This window comes from Trichechus manatus, unplaced genomic scaffold, assembly GCF_000243295.1.
Source record: "Trichechus manatus latirostris isolate Lorelei unplaced genomic scaffold, TriManLat1.0 scaffold00082, whole genome shotgun sequence".
NCBI lineage: Eukaryota > Metazoa > Chordata > Mammalia > Sirenia > Trichechidae > Trichechus > Trichechus manatus.
The window spans coordinates 12182175-12201255 of NW_004444018.1; the positions used below are offsets into that span (position 1 = coordinate 12182175).

Here is a 19081-nt window from a genome sequence, read left to right on the forward strand (position 1 = left end):
AAGGAGAGGAGGGAGTGGCGCCTTTTGGCAGATTTTATCATCAAGGAAAGTTACCTCCTCCTGAATATTTGAAAGGAGACTTTACCTGATGGAAAGTCTATCTTACTCCTTCATAGATGATCAACTAACAGTCCAAGGCCATAGATTTTTTTAAAAAAGACATGAGAAATTAGGAGACAGTTCAGAGGACGGCTGTCATGATGATAAAGAGTTGAGAAAATAAAACGTAGGAAGAGAGAGGAAAAATATTGGGATTATTAGGCCTGACAAAAGGAACCTGAGTAAAGTGTGACAGGTAAGTCATTTTTGGACATAGGCAGGACGATTATTTAAGAGAAGAGCTTCTCATTGATAGGAAGACTCAACATTTGTGAAATGTCAATTCTACCCAAAGCAATCTACAGATAAAATGCAATCCCAATCCAAATTCCAATGGTATTTTTTAATGAGATAGAGAAACAAATCACCAACTTAATATGGAAAGGGAAGAGGCCCCAGATAAGTAAAGCTTTACTGAAGAAGAACAACAAAGTAGGAGGCCCCACACTACCTGATTTTAGAACCTATTATACCACCACAGTAGTCAAAACAGCCTGGTACTGGTACAACAACAGATACATAGACCAACGGAACAGAATTGAGAATCCAGACATAAATTCATCCACCTATGAGCAGCTGATATTTGACAAAGGCCCAAAGTCAAATAAGTGGGGAAAAAAAAAGCCCCTTAAAAAAAGGGGCCGGAAAAAACGGAAAACCAACCGCAAAAAAATGAAACAAGACCCATATCTCACACCGTGCACAAAAACTAACTCAAAATGGATCAAAGACCTAAATATAAAATCTAAAACAATAAAGATCATGGAAAAAAAAATGGAGACAATGCTAGGGGCCCTAATACTTGGCATAAACAGAATATGAACCATAAGTAACAATGCACAAACACCAGAAGAGAAATAAGATAACTTGGAGCGCCTCAAAATCAAACACTTATGCTCATCAGAAGTCTTCACCAAAAGACTCAAAAGACAACATAGAGACTAGGAAAAAATTTTGGCTATGATAAATCCTATCAGCATCTAATCTCTAAAATCTACAAGATACTGCAAAACCACAACCACAAAAAGACAAATAACCTAATTTTAAAAAGGACAAAGGATATGAACAGGCACTTTGCCAAAGAAGACACAGACGCATGAGGAAATGCTCATGATCATTAGCCATTAAAGAAATGCAAATCAAAACTACAAATGAGATACCATATGACCCCAACAAGGCTAGCATTAATCCAAAAAACACCAAATAATAAATGTTGGGGAGGTTGTAGAGAGACTGGAACATTTATACACTGTTGGTGGGTATGTAAAATGGTACAACCACTTTGGAAATTTATTTGATGCTTACTTAAAAAGCTAGAAATAGAAGTACCGTAGGATCCAGCAATCCCACTCCTTGGAATGTATCCTAGAGAAATAAGAGCTGTCAGAAGAATAGATATATGCACACCCATGTTCATTGCAGCACTGTTCACAATAGCAAAAAGATGGAAACAACCTAGGTGCCCATCAACGGATGAATGGATAAACAAATTATGGTATATTCACACAATAGAATACTATACAATGATAAAGAACAATGATGAATCCATGAAACATCTTATAACATGGAGGAAGCTGGAAGGCATTATACTGAGTGAATTTAGTCAGTTGCAAAAGGACAAATATTGTATGAGACCACTATTATAAGAACTCAAGAAAAGGTTTAAACACAGAAGAAAGCATTCTTTGATGGTTATGAGGGTGGGGAGGGAGGGAGAGGGCTATTCACTAACTAGATATTAGACAAGAATTATCTTAGGTGGAGGGAAGGACAGCACACACTACAGGGGAAATCAGCACAACTGGACTAAACCAAAGCAGTTTCCTGAATACAACCAAACACTTCGAGGGACAGAGTATCAGGGGCAGGTGTCTGGGGACCACCGTTTCAGGGACATCTAGGTCAATTGGCATAACAAAGTTTATTAAGAAAATGTTCTGCATCCTATTTTGGTGAGTGGCGTCTGGGGTATTAAAAGCTAACAAGTGGCCATCTAAGATGCATCAATTGATCCCAACTCACCTGGAGTAAAGGAGAATGAAGAACACCAAAGACACAAGGAAAGTATTAGCCTAAAAAACAGAAAGGGCCATGTAAACCAGAGACTTCATCAGCCTGAGACCAGAAGAACTAGATGGTGCCTGGCTACCACCAATGACCGCCCTGACAGGGAACACAACAGACAGTCCCTGATGGAGCAGGAGAAAAGTAGGGTGCAGAACTCAAATTCTAGTAAAAAGACCAGACTTAATGGTCTGACTCAGACTGGAAGAACCCCAGAAAGCACGGCCCCCGGATTCTCTGTCAACCCAGCACTGAAACCATTCCTGTGGCCAACTCTTCAGACAAAGATTAGACTGGACTATGGGACATAAAATGATACTTGTGAAGAGTGTGCTTCTTAGGTCAAGTAGATACATGAAACTAAATGAGCAGCTCCTGTCCAGAGGCGAGATGAGAAGGCAGAGAGGGTCAGGAGCTGGTTGAATGGACATGGGAAATCAGGGGTGCAAAAGAGGAGTGTGCTGTCACAGTATAGGGAGAGCAACTAGGGTCACATAACAATGTATGCATAAATTTTTGTATGAGAGACTAACTTGAATTGTAAACTTTCACTTAAAGTACAACAATAAAATAAAATAAATTAAAAAAAAGGAGAAGAGCTTCTCAATCATTCTTTGTGGGAAGGTACTCTTAGGAGAATATCACATTTAAATGGCCCGCAAGGGTAATCAGGTAAGGCTGCTCAACAGTAGATTCTGTCCTCAGGCTTTGACACTCCTAAACCTCACCCTGCCACCTAAAGGAATGAGGCATCAGTAGTTTAGCATGCAGTATTTTATCCCTGGCCTTGGGAGAGAAGGGGCTCACACATCTGTTGGGAAACTGACATAGGGAGTAGGGACTGTCTGAACTGTACAGGAAATTATTTGAGTCTATATGTGAAGAGGACTTGAAGTACCTACTGATGAAAATTAAAGACTACAACCTTCAGTGTGGATTACACCTCAACATAAAACAAAAATCCTCACAACTGGACCAATAAGCAGCATCATAATAAATGGAGAAAAGATTGAAGCTGTCAAGGATTTCATTCTACTTGGATCCACAATCAACACCCGTGGAAGCAGCAGTCAAGAAATCAACTATGCATTGTCTTGGGCAAATCTGCTGCAGAAGACCTCTTTAAAGTGTTATAAAGCAAAGATGTCACTTTAAGGACTAAAGTGTGCCTGACCCAAGCCATGGTGTTTTCAATCACCTCATACACATGGGAAAGCTGGACAATGAATAAGGAAGCCTGGAAAAGAATTGATGTCTTTGAATTATGGCTTTGGGAAGAATATTGAATATACCATGGACTGCACAAAAGAAAGAACAAATCTGTCTTGGAAGAAGTACAGGCAGAATGTTCCTTAGAAGCAAAGATGGTAAGACTTCATCTCACATACTTTGGACATGATATCAGGACAGACCAGCCCCTGGAGAAGGACATCATGCTTGGTAGAGGGTCAGCAAAAGAAGAAGACCCTCAATGAGATGGATTGACAGAGTGGCTGCAACAATGGGCTTAAGCATAACAATGATCATGAGGATGGCGCAGGACTGGGCAGTGTTCTGTTCTGTTGTACATAGGGCATTATGAGTCAGAACCAACTCCACAGCACCTAACAACAACAACATAATTAATCCTGAGAAGATTAATGTCTGGGTATGAGCAAGAATTCCAGGCAGTACTTCAGACTTTTAAGGCAGTGGAATTGGTGTGGTCCAAGTCCAAGTCTCCAAACAGTAAAGGGGACTCAGGTAATATCTGGGTTACAGATGGTATAAACAGAAAAAATTCTCTAAGGTAAATATATGACATAATAAAAGGGTAGAGTTTGATAATAGGGTAGGGCTCGGCAGGATGGTGGGGGAAGTGCTGGGGCTCAGCTTCCTCATGTTGTCCCCCTCCCTGACCATCATAAACCATTTGTAACTTTAAAACTTTGTGATGTGGGCCTGGGACTATATAGCCCAGAGCGTGTCCCTTCAGTGCAGTTCAGAATAATGGAGACCATCTCTCATTTCTGAATAGCCATCCTGAGCCATTGCTGAGCTTAGGTTGAACTTTCTTGGATAGGGACCCCACCTTCACTTTCCTCTGGGGATTGGGGTTGCTCTTTCTGTTCCTGTGCTACCTAGTGTGGAATCCATATTTACCAACATGGTGGAACAACAAAGGCATTAAAAAGGTAAGGAACCCTCAGCTGAGCTCCCAACAAAGATTCTCTGTTGTTTTCCATTTTTATTCCCACTTTCCTAAATCAAATATGTTGGCAGAGACAGACACCAATGATGGGAAATGTGAGGAAATGATAGATCATCACCCTACTAGGGGAAGAGGCCCGGCAGGGGCAAGGGTTCAGCAGACTAAGGTTTCCATCTGAAGTTCACAGACCATCTAAGTGTGGTGGAGGGTTCCTGGATAAAATCCCAAACACAGTGATTCTATGTTTCTGTATTGGATTATTTAGAGAGTTCAGGATCCCTGCAAGAGAAGTGAGTCCCAACACTTAATCACCAGTCACATTCTCATATCAGGCGTCACTTGACCAAGTCTTCCTCAGTGCTGGGCTGATCAGTAGAGCAGTGCTGAGACTCTGAGAGACTCTGAGAGCCTCTGAGCAAAGGCTAGAGGCTAGAGGAACATACATGTGACTGTTGGTCCTTGAGCAGAATGGCTACTGATTAGGAATATCAAGTGTGGTTCTCTTAAACATAAATATTTTACCCTTTGAAAATGAATAAAAGCAAGCAATGTGAAGTTCTAGTAATTAAAATGTTCTTAGTTGCACTGAGTTAGCTCCAACTCAAGGTGATCTTATGTATAACAGAATGAAACAATATCTGGCTCTGCGTCATCCTCAATTGTTGGTATGTTTGAGCCCACTGTTGCAGCTATTGTGTCAATCCGTCTCATGGAAGGATTTCCTCCTTTTTGCTGACTCTTTATTAATTAAAATAGTCATATAATTCATGGATAATGAATGTTCCCAACTTCCTAGAGAAAAGAGTGAGAACTAAGTGCCAGCTCTCAATGTGTTCTTTTTTCCCTCAGCATAAGGGCAGAGCCAAGAGGAGAAGGAAAGGTGGAACATTTCATGGTAACGTTCTATCTATTCCTCCTGGGCTTTCCAAGGGTGAATCTTCCTCTTCCTTCCATGAGGTTCCAGGTCCACAGTCTCTGAGGATGTCAGTTGCTAAATAGAGTTTCTCTCAGAAACAGAGCCCTCAGAGGAGAGGCTCATGGGAGGGCAGCTAGAACCTGGGATTCCCTGCTCTCTCTATCCATGGGCATGAATCGGTGATGGACATGCCAATGGTTGTAGCCTAATAGGTGGGTTTGTGAGGTATCGCAGAAAGACTACTTCTGTTTCCTGACTTTGGACAAGTAGTTTAACTTTCTGGATGCTCACATTCCTATCTGAGATCACCACTAGTCTCTGTCCTCATAGGTCAGTTTTGAGTATCACATAGAATAATGTATGTAAAAGTACATTATAAATGATGAAGCAACATCCACATGGGTGCCTTGTTAATATTATCACTAATTATTTAAACTGTCTACTGATTCTTGGAGATTTCAGAGTCTAATATTCCAAGGATCTTCTATAAAGGGACTCCTTGTATGATGCCTATGCTTCTACCTTCAGCCATATATAACCTTCTCTCCTGCTTTCCCAGGTTGCAGAGCTTATGAGAGAGAAGCAGAGAAGGTAAGAAAGCTGCTTTTTGTTCTGAAAAGGTGATTCGTCTTTCCCCTACCTTCTTAGTTCCTCTTTTAGCTTGATCTATGCAATTCTAGGAGTCCCTGGGTGGTGGAAACAGTTAACATGCTTGGCTGCTAACCAAAAGGCTGGAGGTTCAACTACATCCAGAGGCACTTTGGAAAAAAGGCCTGGCAATCTACTTCTGAAAAAATCAGACAAAACCCTATGCAACATAGTTCTTCTCTGACACATGTGAGGTCATCATGAATCAGAATCTATTCGACAGCAACTGGTTTTTGGGTATGAAGTTCCAGGGCATAGGAGGGGTAGCCATAGCAATGAGAATGTTAATGAAGGCCTTGGGAAGAGGGATGTAGGGTGGGTTCATTGTGAAGTCATGGAAGTGGGCTGATGTGAAGAGGCTGTAGGCTTCAGGTGGCCTCACCTCTGCCAGGGCAGCAGGCCCTCCTATTTTTGTACTGGTCCTTGAAGCTTTGTACCTCCAATATCTGCAGACCCCTGGGCCAGCATCATGATACCATCTGCTTTTGTCACATGTTATGTCCAGATACCTCCTGTGAGGTGTGTAATAGAGTAACTGCTGAGGTTAGTCGGCTGCTGTTTGGGGAGCTCGTGGAAGATGCTGCTCCCTGTGTGTCCCCTGTGGCTTCCACAGCACCTGTGACTGAGTCATCTTTCACTCTGGACCTCTCAGAAACAGGCTCCAGAAGACCCAATACCAGACTCTCTGCCTGAGCCCTCTGTACCTCTGTCCTCCATTCTCTCACCCTACCTGTCGATCCTCATAGTTGATTTTCTTTCACCCTCATCTCCAGGTGACTCTCTGCCACCAGAGCCCTTTTCCCCCTTGGATCCCACATTCCCAATGGACCATTTTCCTCCCCAACCACTTGCCTTCTCCCCATTCCCACTACATCACACTCAGAGAGTAGATTGTTTTCTACAACAAGATCCTGCTTTGTCTTTGAACACCATCTTCTAACTTGACCCCACCATGTCTCAAGATACGAACCCCTCACCATATTTGTCCCACACAATGAATCTCACCGATTCATTTACTTGTCATTGCACACCACCAACCCTGTCTGCCTCACACCGCCAGACTGAACTTTAACAATGAATCAATCTAAATTGATACCAGTCTCACTGAAGCCTGTCCCTTAGAGCTCATCTCCAGAGAGCCCTGGTGGGTTGGTCCCTTATGTGCCAACAGTCACAGGCACAAACCATTCTAGCATGTCTATTTTTGAATTCTCCTGGTGGTTAGCTCATGCCAAAGACTAGTTTTCCCCCACCTTGACACAGTGTGATTTCAACCAAAAGCTTTTTGCCCTCTATCCTTCAGAGGTCTCTTTTGGGGGGAAACCTTGCAATTAACTCAGTAGAGGCTGGTAACCTGTCTTTTCTCAGTCCTGATGTCCTGGCTTTCCTGGAGAGACAGGTAAAAAAGAGAGATTTCCTGATGCTGAAGGAAAGAGAAATAAAAAAGGAAACTTTTCCAGACCACTTTGGGTCAGACTATCAACAAAATTCTTCGGGGAAAATGTTCATGTCAGTTTCTGAAAAACATGACTCAGCAGCCTCTGTACCTTTCTCGAATATGGAAGGCAAAACAAAGAAACTTCACATTCATCAGGAGTCCCCATATCCTAAAACCTTTGGGAACCATGTACCTCAGCAAAACATCCAGCTCTTCTGTGGTCTCCCCTCTCTGTGCTGTGAGTCTCTGGTATGTACTATCTTGGTCTCAGCTGGCTGTTCCTCGGCCTTTGTCTCTTTCAATGGAATTTCAAACGTCCCCCCCAGGCCAAATGTAAGATAAAGAATCCCCATTTCTTTCTCATCCTCTACCTCTGTCTTTGCCTGAGATTCAGCCTCAAATTTGTCTCAAATCTTGCCCCAGTCCCAGTAAGAACATCTCATTCAGGTCCAGCTCCAGGCTAACCTTCAATCCCAGCTCCAAATCCTACCACTTTCTCCACCCCGGATTAGGACCTATGGAGTGTCCCTTAGATCCCAAAATGAGGCACAGTCTCCACCCAAGATGAAATTCACTGCCTGGAGTGGCATGTGCTGCCAAAGCAACTGGAAGGTTTGTGGGGTATACGCTCTGTTGTCCAAAGATCTCAGGAAGCCTTTTGTCTTCCAGCCCCCAACTTTCCTCAGCACTACCGGCCCTACCAGGCCCATGTCCCAGTCTCTATCATTCCTGGAAATTTTCCTGTCAGCAATGAGGTCCGGAAACTACTAGAACACCACCTTTGAAAGAGGCTCATCCGACACCAGTGGGGCCTGCCCCACAGGATCCATGAGTCTCTGTCGCTGATGCAGCCTCCAGAGGAATTTCCAGAGATATCTGAATTGAAGAGCATTTATGGACTCTCATGGATCTCTTAGTTTTAAGAGTTGGAGCAGCATGGATATAAAGGGTGATGGATTGAGCCACCACAGAAGCTTCTATGACAGCAGCCTAGAAATGCTTCACTTAGAGAAGGACATGAGGAAGGGTCAGGAACATAGCCCATAAAATGTCCCAAAAGATCATCTGTCAAATGAGCCAAAAAGTTCTTTAGTTAGGGTTCTGGGGCCTGACTCTGCAAAAGATCCAAAAATTCATGGGGTGAATCTGTCAAGGGCCTCAAGGGTGAACCTAGGTCAGAAACAACTGGAAAATGCCTTGAAAAAACATTTGATGTTCTGCATCCTTTGGTGAATAGCATCTAGAATCTTAAAAGCTTGCAAGCAGCCATCTAAGATATAACTATTTGTCTCTTCCTGTCCAGAGCAAAGGAGAGTGAAGAAAACCAAAGGACTAATGGACTACATGAACCACAGCCTACATGACCTCAAGACCAGAAGAACTAGTGACCAGCTACCACTACTGCCTGCTCTGACTGGGATCACAACAGTGGGTCCATGGCAGAGCAGGAGAAAAATGTAGAAAAAAAAATCAAATTCACAAAAAAGACCAGACTTACTGATCCAACAGAAACTGAAGGAATCTCTGAGAGTATGGCTGTAAGACATCCTTCTGATCTAGAAATGAAGCCATTCCCGGAGACCACCTTTCAGCCAAACAATAGACAGTCCCACAAAAGAAACAATAACATCCAAGAGGAATGTGTTCCTCGGAACAATTATACAAGATCAAATGGATAACATTTGCCCAAAAGCAAAGATGAGAAAGCATGAAGGGGTAGAAAAACTGAAAACCCAGGGTGGAAATGGGGAGAGTGCTGACACATTGTGGGCAATGCAACCAATGTCATAAAACACTTTATATACAAACAATCAAATGGGAAACTAATTTGCTCTGTAAATTTTCACTAAAGCACAATAAAAATTTAAAAAATACCACACTGGAGCAATAAGCTTGGGCAAATCACAGAGGGTAGGATCCCTGAGGTTGTGGATAGATCATGGCATGCTGTCAAAAAGACATTGCCTCTTCCTGAGAAATCCCACAACCAAATGAAACACAGAAATTTGGCACCATCAGTGGGCAGGGACTATGCTGCCTTGAATACTTCTCAGGAGCTTCCATTTATTAATTCAAGCACAAAACAGAGGTTGGAAGGCCGTATTAAAAGTTTTCATATGAGGATGATATGGGGCCTTCCCTGCAAAGTCCTAGAATCCATACAAATCTTTCAACTGAGAGAATGCCCATTTTTCCCTTTTCCTATTCCAACTTGCCCTCATCAACCCCTTTATATCTGAGATGGACTCCAAAATTGAGGTTTTCAAGTCCCTTAGAGAAAGTCCTCAAATGTTTTGGGGAGACAAGATAACAAGTCCCCATCATGGATTGTCCTCTACCTACCACCTCACCTGTGGACAAGGAAGGGCAGGGGTCCCTGAAATAATCACCCCCTGATATCAATCATGAGCTTACAGCGGACTTCCAGATAATTAAGGATGTCGGAAAGACTTTGGTGTCTCTCAAACACAGAAACATAGACAAAACAAGTCAGAGCAAGACTTTCAATACCCAACAGACACAGCCCAGAGCAGCCCACAAGTCAAACTGGGACTGGACATAAGCAAGGGGCAAGAGTACAAGTTCCAGGGATACAGCAGGAATGCTTCAGAGCAAATGGATGGTAGATAGGAATTTAAAACATTCTTCCATGGCCAGCATGTCTAGGGAGACATTCAAGGTCAAGGAGCTCTTTGCTCTTCAATCACAATCTAGTAACACCATAAGAACAAGAGAGCTGGGAAACTCCCAAAGGAAAAGTGTGATTTCAATAAAGTAGAAACTAACCTGATGACTAAAAGTCTTCATTTGCCTAGAATATCAGTTCTTCAAGATCCTGATCCATCATACATTAAAAGACAGCTGACTAATGAATTAAACTTTAAACTGGAGGCCAGAAAGTATAGCCAGGCTCAAGGCTTCTCCACTGATAAGTCTTGTGCCTCAGACAGCTTGGCCCCCACTGACTCACTGTGGAATGACTCACCCACGCATGCCCGTAGTGTTCCCAGCTACCCAGCTACTCCATGTCCACATGGAGGACAAAGGGATCAGCATGGAGCAGCCATAGGAGCCCTGGGTCCCTCAGCATGTCTTAGGGAAGTGTCAGAATCAGAATTTCCTACCAGTTTGGAATCCAAAGCAGAAGAGCTTGGGCGGGGGGTGTGGGGGTACATGCAGTGTTGAGGACACTTCAAACCAGAAGGAAGAGCTACTCTTCTCATGACAAGAAATCCGAGGAGACCTTTAGGAGCAGATCCTCACAGTCCCTGTTGCAGAAGGGACAGTCTCCTCCTGAAAGTAATTTCAGAAAAAAGATGAAGCACGTTTTGCAATGGCTTTATCCTAGGATGAAATGCAAAAGGTAGCTCCATACCAGCCCCTGTGCAGAGTGGAGGCTCAGGCAGAAGTAGAGCTCTTTACTGGGACCACTGAAGTTCAGAAACTCATGACAGACAGGAAGTTCCTAGAAGAGAAACAGGGGTGTAGGCATGGAATAGATACCACTTGCCTCCCAGAGCCCCTTCACACCCATATAAAGTTTGGGAAAACTGAGCACAAGGCGAAAGCGAGGTCTCAGGCAGGGCCTGTCCAGGGACCCTCCTTTTAACTCCAGGCCTCCCTCCTATAAAGCAAGTTCCAAGGCCTACAGCCAAGAAGCTGTCTCTGCTGGCCAGAGTTGTCCTACAAGTGGTAGACTGATCAGAGACAGGGACAGATACCCCCAGAAAATGAAGGAATTCAAGGGCCAGGTATCTTCTCAGAGGCAGCTCTTGTATGCTCCCCCAGGGGGTCTGCATCTTATCCAGCTCCCCTTCCCCCAGCCTGCCAGGTGCCTCACGCCACCTCCCCACTGCTCAAGGCACTGTATTTAGAGATCTGTCTCCTTCAGAAAGAAAATGCTTCCCCAGCACTGCAGAGGAGGAAAATTTCCCTCCACAAAATAATTCACTCCTTGTTGAGAATATTGGTTCTCCCCGATAAATGTTTCTTCTGAGAGTGGTGTTTTCCATGTGTACTGTGTTTGGGGCCTGGGTTTTGGGTATCCTAGGGTGTGTGCTTAGGGAAAGGAATGAGTTAGTTCAGTTCCTACTGATTGCCTCCTTTGGTTTCTAAAAGGTGAGCAGTCCCTTGGCACTCTTGGTGAGGAATAGAAATCACTTGCCCCCAAAATCCCCTTCCCTCCTTGATGAAGTGTGAGGTGGGCTCTGTTTCCCACTTATCTTCACCTTAATGAAAAATTACAGCAGCCCGTACCTTTCCCTTTGTTTCATATCCAATAGAGCAGTGGGGAAAACACATCAGGGGCAAATAAATTTTTCAGGAAATAGTGGCTTGATCATTTTTTAGAAAAAGTTGTCTGTGACTATAGGATAACACAGGTGGGTGGACCTTGAGTGGGTGTGCTTAAGGGGTACTGCTGCAGTGGATACCGAGCAAGTTGGGGTAGGTCCTAGGGAACAGGGTAGATGCTGCTTAAGAATCTGTCACGTGGGGTATGTTAATATTCAGTGGAACATACTTGAACTTAACATTGAGGTTTTCCCACTGGAAAAGTACCTTGGGGAAATTGTTCCCATCCCAACGTATCTCTTCAGCCTGCCTAGATTAGTGGCATTTTTGCAGGGCAAAGGGATCACCCACCTGTCAACGGTAAGAATGTTGACTAGGCAGCCATCCAGCTCCCAGGGAAAAATAAAGCACAGACAATAAGGAAAAGATTGAATTAGAGTGGGAAAGGAAGAAAAAAATGAAGAGCAGAAAGAATGACCTTTTTGAAGGAGCAAAAGTTTAAGCCCCATTATCCCTATATCAGGACTCTGTCCTGCTCCCCTCTTCTTCAATCAGATCTAGACACCACTTCCTTGAGGATGATCAGGGCATTGAAGAACTTACTGATGCAATTTTGGCAGAAATGTACACAGGACTACCTTTGAGAATTAAAACAATACTGCAGGGATGTAGTCAGGCATGACATTACCCTCTTTAGGGAAGATGAACTTGGTGCCTTCCAGTCATACTAGATGATAATGTGCAAGATATTGTCCTTAGTGTGCACACAGTTCAGCCATCAGGATGGAGGTGCCAGCTTGTGATCTTCATGGGCTTGGTGGAACCATGATAGATCTCCTCCAGTATACCCAAAGCTCACACAGTACTGGAGAGTCCTAAACACGCACTAGAGTTACAATGCACAATATTGCAGTCCCTTAATCATAAAGTAACTATAATATGCAAAACTTATAGCAGTAAAAAACTGTACATGTTGATAAAAACTTGAGATGGCTATATAAATGCTCTCAAATATTTAGGATAAAACATTCTTTTTTTCCTGTCACACATTTAAAACAAGTTATGGGTTTCCAGTTAAACACAGTAGATCAAACACATTTGTTTATCTCCTCTCCTTCCCAAAATGCCATTAAAATTAAATGATTACATGAAAAGATGCTCGCATCATTAGCCATCAGGAAACTGTAAATCAAAACTACAATGAGATAGTACTTCACACCCACTAGGATGGTTAGAAAGCAGTCCTGGTGGTGCATTGGTTAAGTGCTTTGGCTAGTAACAGAAAAGTTGGCCTTTCGAACCTACCCAGAAGCTGCTCAGAAGATAGACCTGGTGATTTGCTCCCATAAAGAGTACAACCTAAAAATCCCTATGGGGTAGTTCTGCTTTGTCACATGGGGTCGCTATGAGTCAAAAATAGACTTGATGGCACCTAACAACAACAGCAGGATGGCTAGAATCAAAAAGTCAGATAATAACAAGTGTTGACAAGGAAGTGGAGAAATTGGATCCCTCATACACTCCTGGTAGGAATGTAAAATGGTACAGCTGCTTTGGAAAACAATCTGGCAATTCCTCAAAGGGTTAAATACAGAGTTACCATATGACCTAGCATTTCCACTTTCAGATATATACCCAAGAGAAATGAAAATCTATGTTCATATAAAAACTTGTACACAAGTGTTTATAGAATCACTATTCATGATAGCCAAATGGTGAAAATAACCCAAATGCCCATCAACTGACTGATGGATCAATAAAATGGGGTATATCTATATAACAGCATATTATTCAGCAATAAAAAGGAATGAAGTGCACGTTACATGCTATGATACAAATGAACCTTAAAAACACCATGTTAAGTGAAAGAAGCCAGTCACAAAAGACCACGTATGGTAGAAGTCAATTTTCATGAAATGTCCAGAATAGAGAAATCTAAAGAGACAGAAAAGTAGATTTGTGGTTGCTTAGGGATGGAGGGATGGGGAGATGGGGGTGATAGCTAATGGGTACAATTTCTTTTTGAGGTGATGAAAGTGTTCTAAACTTGACTGGGTTGACGGTTGTACATATCTGTGAATATACCAAAAATCCTTGAACTGTACAATTTAAGAGGGTGAAGTGTATGGTATGGAAACTATTTGTCAATAAAACCATTAAAAAAAGTAAAGAAGTAAAGGATTAAAAAGAATAAACCCTTCAGGGTGATAAAAATGGGAGAGGATACAGTAAAAGATGTCAAAAAATTTTTGGAGGATAGAAATCCAGTGGAAGAGAGGTAATTGGCTTAGCAGAGGAAGCCATCAGACAAAGTGCCTGCAAACCAATTCATACCACGAAATTCCAAAAGACAAATGACCTGGTGGCATCAAATAAGAAATTAAAGGTTACATGCTGTAAACATGATCCTTTGAATTTTTAATTCTTTTTGTATTTTTTTATATTCCATATAAGTTTTAAAAAAAATTGGTGCTCTTTTTTAGCATTTTGTAAAACCCTGTTGAAATGTTGGCATACTCTGACTATGCTAAGAGGATACCGGTTTTTTTGTTTTTGTTTTTTTTTTGCCTGGGACAAACCTGACACCACTGTTTTAAAGTTGGCATTGCACGCTTCTGGGGTCTGGGAGTGGTAGCAGCAGCTATGGGAACCAAAGCCAAAAATCTCAAAGATTAGGTAAAATTCAGGGCGATATAGTTGATGATACATTTTTGAAACATGTTGATTTGGAAATAATTAAGCTTACAGAAAAGTTGCATGGATAGTAAACAACCATATACGCTTTATCTAGACTCATCTATTTAACATTTTAACCCACTTTGTCACACAAACACACATACACACAGAGACCCTGGGTAGTGCAAACAGTTAACTACTGAGCTACTAACCCAAAAGTAGGCAGCTGGAATCTGCCCAGAGCTGCCTCAGAAGTAAGGCTTGGTGATCTACTTTCTAAAGATCATAGCCATTGAAAACCCTTTGGAGCATAATTCTATTCCAAAACACACGGGGTCACCGTAAGTTGCAGTCGACTCGATGGCAACAGGTTTGGCCATACATATATGGAGCCTGGTGGCACAGTGGTTAAGTGCTTGGCTGCTAACCAAAAGGTTGGCAGTTTGAATCCACTAGCTGCTCCTTGGAAACTCTATGGGGCAGTTCTACTCTGTCCTATAGGGTCACTGTGAGTTGGAATTGACTCAAAGGCAACGAGTTTGGTTTTTTTTTTTTTGGTTATATATATGTATATATATATATATATATGAATATTTGAGAATACCTTTCATACATCATGCCCTTTACTCTTGAATATTCCATTATATGTTTCTTAAGAAAAAGTTTATTTTCTTACATACAGTATAGTTATCCCCTTCAGTAAATCTGACATAACATTAAAAGTTTTAACTAATCTCCCATCCCTATTCTGTTTTTGTCGGTTTATCCAGTAATGTCCTTTATGGCATTTTTTTTTTTAACTTCCATTACAGTATCCAGTCTAGAATCACATTTTATTTCGTTATCATGTGTCTTTACTCTTCATTACTCTGGAACAGATTCCCAGCTTTTCTCTTTTTATGACATGGTCATTTTTGAAGAATATATTCATTGTGCCAGTTTTATAGCCCTTTCTCACCTGCTAGTATTTGTTGTGAGCTATCTTACTCAGAATTTAAAGGATGTTCTTACATTCGTTGAGTCTTAGGGACCTTAGGGTCATTTAGGGCCAGACTTGTTATAAAAGACAATACTAACAATGCAAGTATATGTGGAGGGATTTTTCTCAACAGAGACCTCCTGCAATCAAAGGAGGGCAGATGAGGGTGGGTAGGCTTGAAGTGTACCTCCTTTAGGGTGGAGACAATGGATAAACTGGATGCAGGAGAAGACAAGTAAAGAAAGGAGCTCTCATTACTGGTAAACCCTCACCACATGGGTGGGAAAGGATTGGGTATCCTGGGCCAAGGCTGATTCATCAAAATTAGCAGGAGAATGCAGGCAAGCAAAGTAAGGAAATGAGGTTAATTTCTGCACTTTATAATCTAAATACTGAAGCTGTAAGTGAGGCAGTGGTGGTTCGGTGGTAGAATTCTTGTCTTCTATGTAGGAGACATGAGTTCTATTCCTGGCCAATGCACTTCATGGTAGGCCACCACCTATCTGTCAGTGGAAGCTTGCATGTTGCTATGATGCTGAACAGGTTTCGGCACAGCTTCCAGACTAAGACAGACTAGGAGGAAAAGCCTGGCAATCTACTTCCAAAAATCAGGCAATGAAAACCCTATGGATCACAACAGTCTGATCTGTAACCAATCATGGGGATCGCGTAGGACCGGGCAGCATTTCCTTCTGTTGTGCATGGGGTTGCCATGAGTAAGGGCCAACTCAATGGCAGTTAACAGCAACAGAGGGTTATAATTCTGTTAAATGACTGCCTAACATGGTGTCTTGGTCATCTAGTGCTGCTATAACATAAATACCACAAGTGGATGGCTTTAACAAAAAGAAGTTCATTCTCTCACAGTCCAGTAGGCTAGAAGTCCAAATTTAGGGCACCAGCTCCAGGGGAAGGCTTTCTTTCTCTGTCAGCTCTGGAGGAAGGTCCTTGTCATCAGTCTTCCCTTGGTCTGGGAGCATCTCAGCGCAGGAACCTCAGGTCCAAAGGACACGCTCTGCTCCTGGTGCTGCTTTCTTGATGGTATGAGGTCCCCCGTCTCTCTGCTCACTTCTTTCTTTTATATCTCGAAAGAGATTGGCTTAAGACACTATCTAATCTTGTAGATCTCATCAATATAACTGCTGCTAATCCATCTTATTACATCATAGTGATAGAATTTACAATACACAGGGAAATCACATCAGATGATAAAATGGTAGACAATCATACAATACTGGGAATCATGACCTAGCCAAGTTGACAGACATTTTTGGGGGACACAATGCAATCCATGACACATGGGGAGATAAAACATATATACACCGTTACAACCATTAAAAAAAAAAAAGACATTTTTCAAAAATTGTAGAGGAGCCAATAGGAATTTTGGTGAAAAGCTAGGAAGTAGATGGGAGAAATCATAAAATCTTTCATGGAAGAAGTAACTAGAGGTGTGATTCAAAACAAACAAAACGTATTGCTAAATATAATTTCAGCTGTGCTTGATGCAGGTTATATTGCTCTAATGAGAAACTCCTCAAATCAGGATGAGTTTGACTGTGCAGGTTGTGATCCAGCACAATTACTTTGTATAATCAAGGAAGAATGAAAGATGTTGGGGGGCGGGGAGGGGCCTGGCCATGAGAGAAAAAACAGAGCAACAGGGCGGGACACTGCATGGCTGGAGGGGGCTAGATTTGAAAGCCCTTAGGGGAAAACAGCCTAAAAGGGATTTTAAGGCTGTGCTTTGTGTCACAATTTCTGTCCATTGGTACAGGCTCCTCTGTTCTCTAATGCGTTCTGGTGAATGTGGATTCTTCAGGGAAGAGGGCAGTGGGGCCGGGGGGTAGGGGGGCCGCTGAGTTACATTTCTAGTTTGATACAGGTAAAAATACAATATGCATTTGCGGAAGCTGTAGTCGAGGACAAAGTAGATCTTGAGTGTAAACCCCAGGGAATTAGCAAAAACCCCAGGAAGAACACTGGACTTTCCAAGATTATGTGAACTTCAGATGACCATCAAGCAGTAGAGGGGGTCTTAAGTGATACCGAGGTCATGGTGGGGTAAATAGAAATTTTCACTAAGGTAAATATATAGTATGGTGAAAGGGTAGAGTTGGAGGGTGGGGTGAAATGATCTAAAGGGCTCAGGAGGGGTGGGTGGTTCTGCTGGGCTGGGTGATGGGGGAAGATGCTCGGGGTTCATCTTCCTTGTGTTGTCTCCTCCCCCCACCCTCAAAAACTCTTGGTTACTATGTCAAAGCTCTATGATGTGGGCCTGGAACTCTGGTGTAGAATGTACATTTTCAGTGCCCAGCTGCCTGAGGCAGCAAGGCACTTCCACTGATGAGGAGACCTCCTTTGTCTCAGGAGTCTTGACTGAACCATGGATGAGCTCTGGCTCCACTGCCTGGGTGTTCATCCCATCTTTGCCTTCCTGTGTGGGGTAGGACTCCTCTTGTTGCTTTGCTACCTAAACAGGAATCTATGTTTCCTCAAACAGAGAGACATCAACCAGGTAAGGAAATCCTTAGCCTAGGACCCCTCAGAGATTTTAGATCTTTTTTTTTTCTTTTCTAATGCATTTAATGCTATAAATGTTCCTCTAAGCACTGCTTTCACTTCATCCCACAAATTTTGATAAGTTGTATTTTCATTTAATTCACAATATTTCTTCTCTTTAGACTTTTTCTTTGACCCATGTGATAATAATGTGTTGGTTAATCTCCAAATATTTTGAGATTTTCTAGCTATCTTTCTGTTATTGATTTCTAGTTTAATTCCATTGTGATCTGAGAACACACTTTGTATGATTTTCATTCTGTTTGTTAAGGTGTATTTTATGGCCTAGGATGTGGTCAATCTTAGTGAATCTTCCATGTAAAGTTGGGAAGAATGTGTATTTTGCTGTTGATGGGTGAAAAACTAAAAAAAAACTGTTGCTGTTGACTCCAACTCTTGATGACCCCGTGTGTGTCACAGTAGAACTGTGCTCCACAGGGTTTTCAAAGGCTGATTTTTTGGAAGCAGATCACCTGGCTTCTCTTCTGAGAAGCCTCTAGGTGGCCTTGAACCACCATTTCAGTTAGCAGCTGAGTGTGTTAACTGTGCACCACTATAAATGTCAATTAGATCAAGGTGATTGATTGTGCTGCTTAGCTCAACTATATCCTTACGATCTTCTGCCTGCTTGATGTCTCATTAACTGAAAAAAGGGGTGTTGTTGAAGTCTTTAACTATAAGAGTTAAAGTTCATTTAGTTTTTGTCACACATATTTTGACAATCTGTTGTTAGGTGCATATGCATTAAGGATCATTACATCTTCTTGGAGAATTGACACTTTTTTCACTATGTAATGAACCTCTTTATCCCTGATAATTTTTCTTGTTCTGAAATCTGCTTTGTGTACAATGCAGCTACTCCAGCTTTCCTTTGATTAGTCTTAGCATGGTATATCTTTCTCCATCCCTTTACATTTAACTCTCTGTATTTTTAAACTCAAAGTGAGTTTCTTGTAGAAAACATATAGTTGGGTCTTATTTTTTTATCTACTCTGACAATCTCTGTCTTTTAATTGGTATATTTAAACCATTCATATTTTTTTATTGTTATACTTTAAGTGAAAGTTTACAATCAAGTTAGTCTCTCATACAAAAATTTATACATACATTGTTATGTGACAGCACACTCCTCCTTTGCACCCCTGATTTCCCATGTCCATTCAACCAGCTCCTGACCCTCTCTGCCTTCTCATCTCGCCTCTGGACAGGAGCTGC

The 19081-nt window shown here is 42.1% G+C and overlaps 1 pseudogene; it reads left to right on the forward strand.

The window, feature by feature from the left end:
* The first annotated feature begins 2814 nt into the window (after positions 1-2814).
* Positions 2815-9987, forward strand: LOC111821414 (putative spermatogenesis-associated protein 31D4; annotated as a pseudogene).
* Positions 9988-19081: the final 9094 nt, after the last annotated feature.